The sequence below is a fragment of the Haliotis rufescens genome, unplaced genomic scaffold (genome assembly GCF_023055435.1).
Source record: "Haliotis rufescens isolate VD_foot unplaced genomic scaffold, xgHalRufe1.0.p SCAF_376, whole genome shotgun sequence".
Lineage (NCBI taxonomy): Eukaryota > Metazoa > Mollusca > Gastropoda > Lepetellida > Haliotidae > Haliotis > Haliotis rufescens.
Window position 1 is genome coordinate 1 of NW_025964086.1, and position 14,400 is coordinate 14,400.

A 14,400-nucleotide genomic window follows, 5' to 3' on the forward strand; every position below is an offset into this window, starting at 1 on the left:
CAGTAATTAAAACTGCCCATATTTTTCAATATTTGGTGCTGACTTTTTGAACAAGATGACTTGTGCTTTATGTGAGCACAGATATTTTCAAGCAGGTGATATTTGGTGCGGAACTGGGGTTGGTGTGTTCAGCTTCCTGTACTCGGAAAAGGAGCTGGGTAAACTAGCCAAAATTTGTGTTTTTATTGCAGCTTTAAGGCCAGACTGTGCACATATGTAAATGTTATGGCTGTTGAATGCCTAGTTGTTTTTTAAAAAGCTATAACGTTACTATAGAAGTCTATGGGAAAACATTTGGTTGTGTGTAACCTGTAGGGTAAGTGCATATTTCAGCATTTCCTAATTTATATGTTTTTCTGTATATCTATTGCCATGGAGACCTTTTGGGATAATTGTAGAGGCAAATTTGAACGCAAAATGGGTGAAGCGAGTGGGAAATGGGGTTGTAAGGAATGGTTGGGCTGCCGTGATAAGCAGGGCTATGGTCGTTGCTTCTTTTTGTGGCCGTCAAAGGCGCGGACAGAGGAGAGAGCTCACAGAATAGCCCTCTGCATTGTGCATAAATGCCTTCCAGATGGTTTTAGCAACACTGACAACTTTGGCAACAAAGTTGAAGTGAGCCATCTCTGTCATAACGCCTCTTGTGTGAATGTTGAGCATTTGAAAGTAGAGTCCCATGAAATTAACATGGAGAGACTTCACTGTCGACAACAGGGCTTGTGCACCAAAAGTCATAAACCCTACTGTTTGGTGTAAGTTATGTATCTGATCATTATATCTTTCTGTTTGGGGCAATTTTTAAGATGGATTATCCTATTTTGGGTGTAAATTTCTCAAATATGCATTTCTTTTCAATAACATGTCTTTCGAATAATGAACTTTTCTACAATGATGGAGTTTGAATAGTTCTAACTTTTTCCTTGCACGGCGGTCCTTACTTTTCTGTGATTTCTTGTATGTTTTAGCTTTAAGTACTTTATTATGACTTTTGCTTATCTCATCATCTATTTTTCCTTTTGCAGTGACAGCACAGCCAAGCCCTAATCGAAGATTGCGAATTGACTTTACCGGACTCTGGCAGTTGACGCTATGAACAGCACTGTGAGCTCTACCTTGGAAGTTACGAGCAAAGGTGGTATCGCGAGGTAATGACCGGCGCAATGCCTTGTTTGTTGCCTCACACTTTTGACTATTGAGGTTGAATTGCGTCTTTTCGATCATGTTCGGGCCGAGACGAAAATCAGTGCATTTTCTCAAATTTTGAAAGTTAGTTTCATTGTTTCCAATTTTGAAGTTTTTATCTAAATATTTACTTTGCAATAACCAATTTTTCTTCTCCCCCTTGCAAACAAATGACTGCCTTCTACATTTTCTGTGATCACCCATGTAACAGTTTGCAATAGCATCAGAAGTACATGAAAGAGATGTCTTCAACTTTGTCAGGTTACCTGCATGACTTGAGTAAGCAGCTGAGAACTCAGCTGCACATCTGGATGCACAGTCTAAAGAAAATGTATTTGCCAAACTTTGTTTGTCTTTTTTGGTTCTAGCAGGCATCATATCCACAACAAATTTAGAATTTTTAATAAACTTTCTATGGCTGGCCGAGAGATGCCGTGTATCGAGAAAAGTTTGTGGGGAAACATCCATATCACCTGCTTCATACATTTCAGAGAGAGCTGTGTGAGCTGCACTGTCAGCATCTGTTGTCAAAAATTCTACCTCAATTTGATCTTTCTTTAAGTCCCTGAAACACTCTGCAGCTAACTGTTTTTCATTACCAATTGATTCTGACATGTGCAAATCAGATGTGCAGTCTGGGTTGTTGACACAAGAAATGTTGTCAACTAAACTGTGCTTTGAACAGAGCTTTGATTTTGTGTTTAAAGCCAAAATTTGATGATCACTAGTTTGGTTCTCAGTGGCCACATAGGTTACCTGAGTGGCTGGCTGAAAAGGGGTTTTCCCAACACCTGAACAAAGTGGATTGTTGTACATTGCATCAGTTGATAAACTAATGTTATTTAAATTTGTTCCCCTGTATTTATTTATTTCCCTTATTTCCACCCTCCTGGCTCTCATATCCTTTGTGTTCTGAGATTTTATATTATCACAAACTCTGTTCGCAGCTTTCTGCATCCCTGAATGGGATGGTGGAGGTATATCGGCACTCATGCACAGGACACGGAAACTCTCACTTCCAATGGGACATTTTGAGAGGCCTATCTGAAGTCCAGTATTGGCAGTGGAAGATCGACGTCCCCTTCTCATTCCACTACCCTCTACCTCCTTGTACAGTTTATGGTACTCTGACAGGTATGTACAGTCAGTGCATTTAAGTCTCTCTATCCAGTTAAGTCCCCACTGCTGTTCATTGTCTATGTCCATGACAATGTCCCCCTTACACATAGGCGAAGTCTTGGCGTGCTGGCGGAATGCCTCATTGTACAGTTTGTCAGTCTCTCCAACATGCAACAGGTGGTAAACATCAGCAGCAGTCCTGCAGATTAAAGAAAACCCATTGACTACTTTGAAAACTTCTAAATAAGCCTTTTAAGTATGTGATAGTGTTCGACATTTCTGAATTATCTCCCCTGGCAGATCAAATGCATATTCTATTTCTATCCCCCTCAAGCCCTTAATTAGGGTGTAACAACACTGTTTTTTATATGGTATTGAACAAACCACTCATATATGTATGAGAATTTGATCCCTTGCTGTACCTAATAACTGAAAACTGTCCATTATATTAAACTTTTATTAAGTGATCTCGTTAAAGGACAAATACTTGAACTTGGTAAGTTTATCCACCCATATCATTTAGCAGTGAGCATCTTGTATTCCCTACAAGTATTTCAAAGTCTAGGCCAAAGGAATAAATAGTTTAAAGTGTTATTACCTTTCACTTTTTGTTTTCAGGGTACTCTTATCCTCCTCAGGGGTGTTTTCCTTCCTTGGCCTTAATAGACGGTACGGTTCACTTGTCAGTGTTTGAACTTGCTGGACACCAGCCACCCCTACACTGCACACTTTCTTGTGGAGCTCAGTTGTCAACCTGACAGTTTTTGGCACTTTAAAGTTGCTTTGCTTTTCACTGGTGAATTTTTTGCCTGAATTCCAAGCTTTATGTCCCATTCTAAAAGATGTTATCGAATTCCTTCGATGTCTCCCCATGTTTCAAGAGTAGGTTCAAGATGTTGACACTATGAATTTTTCTTTGGAATGAAAGCATCAACATTGGTTCTTGACCTCCCATAGTTAAAATACCAAATATGGACCTGTCATTTATATATTGGCCTATGTAAACAAGGCAGGGGTACCAGTTCCAGCAAGCTCACTGAGTCCAGCTTCTTTTATGACTTAAGCTTATTAGTGTCACAACCAAATTCCATGTTATGTACCAGACTTTGCTATCCTCAGTTGTTATCAGCAAAGGTCAGCAAACAACTTACCATTAATAAATTAAAAATATGAAAGCCTAATTTGCTTTGAATTTCCAAGTATTGTCTATCATACGGGGTCGAAAAGATACTTTTGGGGGGATATGTTCGAAGCAGCGTCTGGCAACCATGGAATTGACCTGTGAACCCATCCTTGTGTGAAACAAGAATAAACAATAAAGGCCTGTGTACTGTCATAGAAAGTTCTTTATTAAAACAGAAGTTCATTTTGTAATCAGTTGACAAAATCTAAATAATTTAACCCTCACAGCTCTTTTGGTACATCAGATATGTGTATATGGGTGTCATATAGACCTGTCAGATAGGAAAAAGTATTGAACTTGAAACAATTTCCATTTGTTTCCAAGAAGCTACATCTATTTACAATGAATACATCACAAATTTGACAAGTGCAGTTTTAGACAGTTGTGTCTACAGGTTCTACTACACTAAATCAGAACTGGTTGTGACAGTGCGGTTTTCGTAGGGAGCCTTCAGTACAGATCAAGAGACATATGCAGGCTGTGATTGGATGATATTGTGTAAGATTTTTATGTCTTTTAAATGCACATCCATCCAGTAATTAAAACTGCCCATATTTTTCAATATTTGGTGCTGACTTTTTGAACAAGATGACTTGTGCTTTATGTGAGCACAGATATTTTCAAGCAGGTGATATTTGGTGCGGAACTGGGGTTGGTGTGTTCAGCTTCCTGTACTCGGAAAAGGAGCTGGGTAAACTAGCCAAAATTTGTGTTTTTATTGCAGCTTTAAGGCCAGACTGTGCACATATGTAAATGTTATGGCTGTTGAATGCCTAGTTGTTTTTTAAAAAGCTATAACGTTACTATAGAAGTCTATGGGAAAACATTTGGTTGTGTGTAACCTGTAGGGTAAGTGCATATTTCAGCATTTCCTAATTTATATGTTTTTCTGTATATCTATTGCCATGGAGACCTTTTGGGATAATTGTAGAGGCAAATTTGAACGCAAAATGGGTGAAGCGAGTGGGAAATGGGGTTGTAAGGAATGGTTGGGCTGCCGTGATAAGCAGGGCTATGGTCGTTGCTTCTTTTTGTGGCCGTCAAAGGCGCGGACAGAGGAGAGAGCTCACAGAATAGCCCTCTGCATTGTGCATAAATGCCTTCCAGATGGTTTTAGCAACACTGACAACTTTGGCAACAAAGTTGAAGTGAGCCATCTCTGTCATAACGCCTCTTGTGTGAATGTTGAGCATTTGAAAGTAGAGTCCCATGAAATTAACATGGAGAGACTTCACTGTCGACAACAGGGCTTGTGCACCAAAAGTCATAAACCCTACTGTTTGGTGTAAGTTATGTATCTGATCATTATATCTTTCTGTTTGGGGCAATTTTTAAGATGGATTATCCTATTTTGGGTGTAAATTTCTCAAATATGCATTTCTTTTCAATAACATGTCTTTCGAATAATGAACTTTTCTACAATGATGGAGTTTGAATAGTTCTAACTTTTTCCTTGCACGGCGGTCCTTACTTTTCTGTGATTTCTTGTATGTTTTAGCTTTAAGTACTTTATTATGACTTTTGCTTATCTCATCATCTATTTTTCCTTTTGCAGTGACAGCACAGCCAAGCCCTAATCGAAGATTGCGAATTGACTTTACCGGACTCTGGCAGTTGACGCTATGAACAGCACTGTGAGCTCTACCTTGGAAGTTACGAGCAAAGGTGGTATCGCGAGGTAATGACCGGCGCAATGCCTTGTTTGTTGCCTCACACTTTTGACTATTGAGGTTGAATTGCGTCTTTTCGATCATGTTCGGGCCGAGACGAAAATCAGTGCATTTTCTCAAATTTTGAAAGTTAGTTTCATTGTTTCCAATTTTGAAGTTTTTATCTAAATATTTACTTTGCAATAACCAATTTTTCTTCTCCCCCTTGCAAACAAATGACTGCCTTCTACATTTTCTGTGATCACCCATGTAACAGTTTGCAATAGCATCAGAAGTACATGAAAGAGATGTCTTCAACTTTGTCAGGTTACCTGCATGACTTGAGTAAGCAGCTGAGAACTCAGCTGCACATCTGGATGCACAGTCTAAAGAAAATGTATTTGCCAAACTTTGTTTGTCTTTTTTGGTTCTAGCAGGCATCATATCCACAACAAATTTAGAATTTTTAATAAACTTTCTATGGCTGGCCGAGAGATGCCGTGTATCGAGAAAAGTTTGTGGGGAAACATCCATATCACCTGCTTCATACATTTCAGAGAGAGCTGTGTGAGCTGCACTGTCAGCATCTGTTGTCAAAAATTCTACCTCAATTTGATCTTTCTTTAAGTCCCTGAAACACTCTGCAGCTAACTGTTTTTCATTACCAATTGATTCTGACATGTGCAAATCAGATGTGCAGTCTGGGTTGTTGACACAAGAAATGTTGTCAACTAAACTGTGCTTTGAACAGAGCTTTGATTTTGTGTTTAAAGCCAAAATTTGATGATCACTAGTTTGGTTCTCAGTGGCCACATAGGTTACCTGAGTGGCTGGCTGAAAAGGGGTTTTCCCAACACCTGAACAAAGTGGATTGTTGTACATTGCATCAGTTGATAAACTAATGTTATTTAAATTTGTTCCCCTGTATTTATTTATTTCCCTTATTTCCACCCTCCTGGCTCTCATATCCTTTGTGTTCTGAGATTTTATATTATCACAAACTCTGTTCGCAGCTTTCTGCATCCCTGAATGGGATGGTGGAGGTATATCGGCACTCATGCACAGGACACGGAAACTCTCACTTCCAATGGGACATTTTGAGAGGCCTATCTGAAGTCCAGTATTGGCAGTGGAAGATCGACGTCCCCTTCTCATTCCACTACCCTCTACCTCCTTGTACAGTTTATGGTACTCTGACAGGTATGTACAGTCAGTGCATTTAAGTCTCTCTATCCAGTTAAGTCCCCACTGCTGTTCATTGTCTATGTCCATGACAATGTCCCCCTTACACATAGGCGAAGTCTTGGCGTGCTGGCGGAATGCCTCATTGTACAGTTTGTCAGTCTCTCCAACATGCAACAGGTGGTAAACATCAGCAGCAGTCCTGCAGATTAAAGAAAACCCATTGACTACTTTGAAAACTTCTAAATAAGCCTTTTAAGTATGTGATAGTGTTCGACATTTCTGAATTATCTCCCCTGGCAGATCAAATGCATATTCTATTTCTATCCCCCTCAAGCCCTTAATTAGGGTGTAACAACACTGTTTTTTATATGGTATTGAACAAACCACTCATATATGTATGAGAATTTGATCCCTTGCTGTACCTAATAACTGAAAACTGTCCATTATATTAAACTTTTATTAAGTGATCTCGTTAAAGGACAAATACTTGAACTTGGTAAGTTTATCCACCCATATCATTTAGCAGTGAGCATCTTGTATTCCCTACAAGTATTTCAAAGTCTAGGCCAAAGGAATAAATAGTTTAAAGTGTTATTACCTTTCACTTTTTGTTTTCAGGGTACTCTTATCCTCCTCAGGGGTGTTTTCCTTCCTTGGCCTTAATAGACGGTACGGTTCACTTGTCAGTGTTTGAACTTGCTGGACACCAGCCACCCCTACACTGCACACTTTCTTGTGGAGCTCAGTTGTCAACCTGACAGTTTTTGGCACTTTAAAGTTGCTTTGCTTTTCACTGGTGAATTTTTTGCCTGAATTCCAAGCTTTATGTCCCATTCTAAAAGATGTTATCGAATTCCTTCGATGTCTCCCCATGTTTCAAGAGTAGGTTCAAGATGTTGACACTATGAATTTTTCTTTGGAATGAAAGCATCAACATTGGTTCTTGACCTCCCATAGTTAAAATACCAAATATGGACCTGTCATTTATATATTGGCCTATGTAAACAAGGCAGGGGTACCAGTTCCAGCAAGCTCACTGAGTCCAGCTTCTTTTATGACTTAAGCTTATTAGTGTCACAACCAAATTCCATGTTATGTACCAGACTTTGCTATCCTCAGTTGTTATCAGCAAAGGTCAGCAAACAACTTACCATTAATAAATTAAAAATATGAAAGCCTAATTTGCTTTGAATTTCCAAGTATTGTCTATCATACGGGGTCGAAAAGATACTTTTGGGGGGATATGTTCGAAGCAGCGTCTGGCAACCATGGAATTGACCTGTGAACCCATCCTTGTGTGAAACAAGAATAAACAATAAAGGCCTGTGTACTGTCATAGAAAGTTCTTTATTAAAACAGAAGTTCATTTTGTAATCAGTTGACAAAATCTAAATAATTTAACCCTCACAGCTCTTTTGGTACATCAGATATGTGTATATGGGTGTCATATAGACCTGTCAGATAGGAAAAAGTATTGAACTTGAAACAATTTCCATTTGTTTCCAAGAAGCTACATCTATTTACAATGAATACATCACAAATTTGACAAGTGCAGTTTTAGACAGTTGTGTCTACAGGTTCTACTACACTAAATCAGAACTGGTTGTGACAGTGCGGTTTTCGTAGGGAGCCTTCAGTACAGATCAAGAGACATATGCAGGCTGTGATTGGATGATATTGTGTAAGATTTTTATGTCTTTTAAATGCACATCCATCCAGTAATTAAAACTGCCCATATTTTTCAATATTTGGTGCTGACTTTTTGAACAAGATGACTTGTGCTTTATGTGAGCACAGATATTTTCAAGCAGGTGATATTTGGTGCGGAACTGGGGTTGGTGTGTTCAGCTTCCTGTACTCGGAAAAGGAGCTGGGTAAACTAGCCAAAATTTGTGTTTTTATTGCAGCTTTAAGGCCAGACTGTGCACATATGTAAATGTTATGGCTGTTGAATGCCTAGTTGTTTTTTAAAAAGCTATAACGTTACTATAGAAGTCTATGGGAAAACATTTGGTTGTGTGTAACCTGTAGGGTAAGTGCATATTTCAGCATTTCCTAATTTATATGTTTTTCTGTATATCTATTGCCATGGAGACCTTTTGGGATAATTGTAGAGGCAAATTTGAACGCAAAATGGGTGAAGCGAGTGGGAAATGGGGTTGTAAGGAATGGTTGGGCTGCCGTGATAAGCAGGGCTATGGTCGTTGCTTCTTTTTGTGGCCGTCAAAGGCGCGGACAGAGGAGAGAGCTCACAGAATAGCCCTCTGCATTGTGCATAAATGCCTTCCAGATGGTTTTAGCAACACTGACAACTTTGGCAACAAAGTTGAAGTGAGCCATCTCTGTCATAACGCCTCTTGTGTGAATGTTGAGCATTTGAAAGTAGAGTCCCATGAAATTAACATGGAGAGACTTCACTGTCGACAACAGGGCTTGTGCACCAAAAGTCATAAACCCTACTGTTTGGTGTAAGTTATGTATCTGATCATTATATCTTTCTGTTTGGGGCAATTTTTAAGATGGATTATCCTATTTTGGGTGTAAATTTCTCAAATATGCATTTCTTTTCAATAACATGTCTTTCGAATAATGAACTTTTCTACAATGATGGAGTTTGAATAGTTCTAACTTTTTCCTTGCACGGCGGTCCTTACTTTTCTGTGATTTCTTGTATGTTTTAGCTTTAAGTACTTTATTATGACTTTTGCTTATCTCATCATCTATTTTTCCTTTTGCAGTGACAGCACAGCCAAGCCCTAATCGAAGATTGCGAATTGACTTTACCGGACTCTGGCAGTTGACGCTATGAACAGCACTGTGAGCTCTACCTTGGAAGTTACGAGCAAAGGTGGTATCGCGAGGTAATGACCGGCGCAATGCCTTGTTTGTTGCCTCACACTTTTGACTATTGAGGTTGAATTGCGTCTTTTCGATCATGTTCGGGCCGAGACGAAAATCAGTGCATTTTCTCAAATTTTGAAAGTTAGTTTCATTGTTTCCAATTTTGAAGTTTTTATCTAAATATTTACTTTGCAATAACCAATTTTTCTTCTCCCCCTTGCAAACAAATGACTGCCTTCTACATTTTCTGTGATCACCCATGTAACAGTTTGCAATAGCATCAGAAGTACATGAAAGAGATGTCTTCAACTTTGTCAGGTTACCTGCATGACTTGAGTAAGCAGCTGAGAACTCAGCTGCACATCTGGATGCACAGTCTAAAGAAAATGTATTTGCCAAACTTTGTTTGTCTTTTTTGGTTCTAGCAGGCATCATATCCACAACAAATTTAGAATTTTTAATAAACTTTCTATGGCTGGCCGAGAGATGCCGTGTATCGAGAAAAGTTTGTGGGGAAACATCCATATCACCTGCTTCATACATTTCAGAGAGAGCTGTGTGAGCTGCACTGTCAGCATCTGTTGTCAAAAATTCTACCTCAATTTGATCTTTCTTTAAGTCCCTGAAACACTCTGCAGCTAACTGTTTTTCATTACCAATTGATTCTGACATGTGCAAATCAGATGTGCAGTCTGGGTTGTTGACACAAGAAATGTTGTCAACTAAACTGTGCTTTGAACAGAGCTTTGATTTTGTGTTTAAAGCCAAAATTTGATGATCACTAGTTTGGTTCTCAGTGGCCACATAGGTTACCTGAGTGGCTGGCTGAAAAGGGGTTTTCCCAACACCTGAACAAAGTGGATTGTTGTACATTGCATCAGTTGATAAACTAATGTTATTTAAATTTGTTCCCCTGTATTTATTTATTTCCCTTATTTCCACCCTCCTGGCTCTCATATCCTTTGTGTTCTGAGATTTTATATTATCACAAACTCTGTTCGCAGCTTTCTGCATCCCTGAATGGGATGGTGGAGGTATATCGGCACTCATGCACAGGACACGGAAACTCTCACTTCCAATGGGACATTTTGAGAGGCCTATCTGAAGTCCAGTATTGGCAGTGGAAGATCGACGTCCCCTTCTCATTCCACTACCCTCTACCTCCTTGTACAGTTTATGGTACTCTGACAGGTATGTACAGTCAGTGCATTTAAGTCTCTCTATCCAGTTAAGTCCCCACTGCTGTTCATTGTCTATGTCCATGACAATGTCCCCCTTACACATAGGCGAAGTCTTGGCGTGCTGGCGGAATGCCTCATTGTACAGTTTGTCAGTCTCTCCAACATGCAACAGGTGGTAAACATCAGCAGCAGTCCTGCAGATTAAAGAAAACCCATTGACTACTTTGAAAACTTCTAAATAAGCCTTTTAAGTATGTGATAGTGTTCGACATTTCTGAATTATCTCCCCTGGCAGATCAAATGCATATTCTATTTCTATCCCCCTCAAGCCCTTAATTAGGGTGTAACAACACTGTTTTTTATATGGTATTGAACAAACCACTCATATATGTATGAGAATTTGATCCCTTGCTGTACCTAATAACTGAAAACTGTCCATTATATTAAACTTTTATTAAGTGATCTCGTTAAAGGACAAATACTTGAACTTGGTAAGTTTATCCACCCATATCATTTAGCAGTGAGCATCTTGTATTCCCTACAAGTATTTCAAAGTCTAGGCCAAAGGAATAAATAGTTTAAAGTGTTATTACCTTTCACTTTTTGTTTTCAGGGTACTCTTATCCTCCTCAGGGGTGTTTTCCTTCCTTGGCCTTAATAGACGGTACGGTTCACTTGTCAGTGTTTGAACTTGCTGGACACCAGCCACCCCTACACTGCACACTTTCTTGTGGAGCTCAGTTGTCAACCTGACAGTTTTTGGCACTTTAAAGTTGCTTTGCTTTTCACTGGTGAATTTTTTGCCTGAATTCCAAGCTTTATGTCCCATTCTAAAAGATGTTATCGAATTCCTTCGATGTCTCCCCATGTTTCAAGAGTAGGTTCAAGATGTTGACACTATGAATTTTTCTTTGGAATGAAAGCATCAACATTGGTTCTTGACCTCCCATAGTTAAAATACCAAATATGGACCTGTCATTTATATATTGGCCTATGTAAACAAGGCAGGGGTACCAGTTCCAGCAAGCTCACTGAGTCCAGCTTCTTTTATGACTTAAGCTTATTAGTGTCACAACCAAATTCCATGTTATGTACCAGACTTTGCTATCCTCAGTTGTTATCAGCAAAGGTCAGCAAACAACTTACCATTAATAAATTAAAAATATGAAAGCCTAATTTGCTTTGAATTTCCAAGTATTGTCTATCATACGGGGTCGAAAAGATACTTTTGGGGGGATATGTTCGAAGCAGCGTCTGGCAACCATGGAATTGACCTGTGAACCCATCCTTGTGTGAAACAAGAATAAACAATAAAGGCCTGTGTACTGTCATAGAAAGTTCTTTATTAAAACAGAAGTTCATTTTGTAATCAGTTGACAAAATCTAAATAATTTAACCCTCACAGCTCTTTTGGTACATCAGATATGTGTATATGGGTGTCATATAGACCTGTCAGATAGGAAAAAGTATTGAACTTGAAACAATTTCCATTTGTTTCCAAGAAGCTACATCTATTTACAATGAATACATCACAAATTTGACAAGTGCAGTTTTAGACAGTTGTGTCTACAGGTTCTACTACACTAAATCAGAACTGGTTGTGACAGTGCGGTTTTCGTAGGGAGCCTTCAGTACAGATCAAGAGACATATGCAGGCTGTGATTGGATGATATTGTGTAAGATTTTTATGTCTTTTAAATGCACATCCATCCAGTAATTAAAACTGCCCATATTTTTCAATATTTGGTGCTGACTTTTTGAACAAGATGACTTGTGCTTTATGTGAGCACAGATATTTTCAAGCAGGTGATATTTGGTGCGGAACTGGGGTTGGTGTGTTCAGCTTCCTGTACTCGGAAAAGGAGCTGGGTAAACTAGCCAAAATTTGTGTTTTTATTGCAGCTTTAAGGCCAGACTGTGCACATATGTAAATGTTATGGCTGTTGAATGCCTAGTTGTTTTTTAAAAAGCTATAACGTTACTATAGAAGTCTATGGGAAAACATTTGGTTGTGTGTAACCTGTAGGGTAAGTGCATATTTCAGCATTTCCTAATTTATATGTTTTTCTGTATATCTATTGCCATGGAGACCTTTTGGGATAATTGTAGAGGCAAATTTGAACGCAAAATGGGTGAAGCGAGTGGGAAATGGGGTTGTAAGGAATGGTTGGGCTGCCGTGATAAGCAGGGCTATGGTCGTTGCTTCTTTTTGTGGCCGTCAAAGGCGCGGACAGAGGAGAGAGCTCACAGAATAGCCCTCTGCATTGTGCATAAATGCCTTCCAGATGGTTTTAGCAACACTGACAACTTTGGCAACAAAGTTGAAGTGAGCCATCTCTGTCATAACGCCTCTTGTGTGAATGTTGAGCATTTGAAAGTAGAGTCCCATGAAATTAACATGGAGAGACTTCACTGTCGACAACAGGGCTTGTGCACCAAAAGTCATAAACCCTACTGTTTGGTGTAAGTTATGTATCTGATCATTATATCTTTCTGTTTGGGGCAATTTTTAAGATGGATTATCCTATTTTGGGTGTAAATTTCTCAAATATGCATTTCTTTTCAATAACATGTCTTTCGAATAATGAACTTTTCTACAATGATGGAGTTTGAATAGTTCTAACTTTTTCCTTGCACGGCGGTCCTTACTTTTCTGTGATTTCTTGTATGTTTTAGCTTTAAGTACTTTATTATGACTTTTGCTTATCTCATCATCTATTTTTCCTTTTGCAGTGACAGCACAGCCAAGCCCTAATCGAAGATTGCGAATTGACTTTACCGGACTCTGGCAGTTGACGCTATGAACAGCACTGTGAGCTCTACCTTGGAAGTTACGAGCAAAGGTGGTATCGCGAGGTAATGACCGGCGCAATGCCTTGTTTGTTGCCTCACACTTTTGACTATTGAGGTTGAATTGCGTCTTTTCGATCATGTTCGGGCCGAGACGAAAATCAGTGCATTTTCTCAAATTTTGAAAGTTAGTTTCATTGTTTCCAATTTTGAAGTTTTTATCTAAATATTTACTTTGCAATAACCAATTTTTCTTCTCCCCCTTGCAAACAAATGACTGCCTTCTACATTTTCTGTGATCACCCATGTAACAGTTTGCAATAGCATCAGAAGTACATGAAAGAGATGTCTTCAACTTTGTCAGGTTACCTGCATGACTTGAGTAAGCAGCTGAGAACTCAGCTGCACATCTGGATGCACAGTCTAAAGAAAATGTATTTGCCAAACTTTGTTTGTCTTTTTTGGTTCTAGCAGGCATCATATCCACAACAAATTTAGAATTTTTAATAAACTTTCTATGGCTGGCCGAGAGATGCCGTGTATCGAGAAAAGTTTGTGGGGAAACATCCATATCACCTGCTTCATACATTTCAGAGAGAGCTGTGTGAGCTGCACTGTCAGCATCTGTTGTCAAAAATTCTACCTCAATTTGATCTTTCTTTAAGTCCCTGAAACACTCTGCAGCTAACTGTTTTTCATTACCAATTGATTCTGACATGTGCAAATCAGATGTGCAGTCTGGGTTGTTGACACAAGAAATGTTGTCAACTAAACTGTGCTTTGAACAGAGCTTTGATTTTGTGTTTAAAGCCAAAATTTGATGATCACTAGTTTGGTTCTCAGTGGCCACATAGGTTACCTGAGTGGCTGGCTGAAAAGGGGTTTTCCCAACACCTGAACAAAGTGGATTGTTGTACATTGCATCAGTTGATAAACTAATGTTATTTAAATTTGTTCCCCTGTATTTATTTATTTCCCTTATTTCCACCCTCCTGGCTCTCATATCCTTTGTGTTCTGAGATTTTATATTATCACAAACTCTGTTCGCAGCTTTCTGCATCCCTGAATGGGATGGTGGAGGTATATCGGCACTCATGCACAGGACACGGAAACTCTCACTTCCAATGGGACATTTTGAGAGGCCTATCTGAAGTCCAGTATTGGCAGTGGAAGATCGACGTCCCCTTCTCATTCCACTACCCTCTACCTCCTTGTACAGTTTATGGTACTCTGACAGGTATGTACAGTCAGTGCATTTAAGTCTCTCTAT

General features: G+C 39.1%; 4 long non-coding RNA genes across 4 annotated transcripts; all 4 read left to right on the forward strand.

Moving 5' to 3' along the window:
• Positions 1–257: 257 nt before the first annotated feature.
• On the forward strand, positions 258–2,192 carry LOC125372172. Its single transcript, XR_007218019.1, has 3 exons — positions 258–316; positions 1,023–1,145; positions 2,130–2,192. It is a non-coding gene; the product is annotated as an uncharacterized LOC125372172 (long non-coding RNA).
• A 2,082-nt stretch (positions 2,193–4,274) lies between these two features.
• Positions 4,275–6,209, forward strand: LOC125372171. Its single transcript, XR_007218018.1, has 3 exons — positions 4,275–4,333; positions 5,040–5,162; positions 6,147–6,209. It is a non-coding gene; the product is annotated as an uncharacterized LOC125372171 (long non-coding RNA).
• Positions 6,210–8,291: 2,082 nt separating this feature from the next.
• LOC125372167 lies at positions 8,292–10,226 on the forward strand. Its single transcript, XR_007218014.1, has 3 exons — positions 8,292–8,350; positions 9,057–9,179; positions 10,164–10,226. It is a non-coding gene; the product is annotated as an uncharacterized LOC125372167 (long non-coding RNA).
• Positions 10,227–12,308: 2,082 nt separating this feature from the next.
• Positions 12,309–14,243, forward strand: LOC125372169. The gene is made up of 3 exons (XR_007218016.1): positions 12,309–12,367; positions 13,074–13,196; positions 14,181–14,243. It is a non-coding gene; the product is annotated as an uncharacterized LOC125372169 (long non-coding RNA).
• Positions 14,244–14,400: the final 157 nt, after the last annotated feature.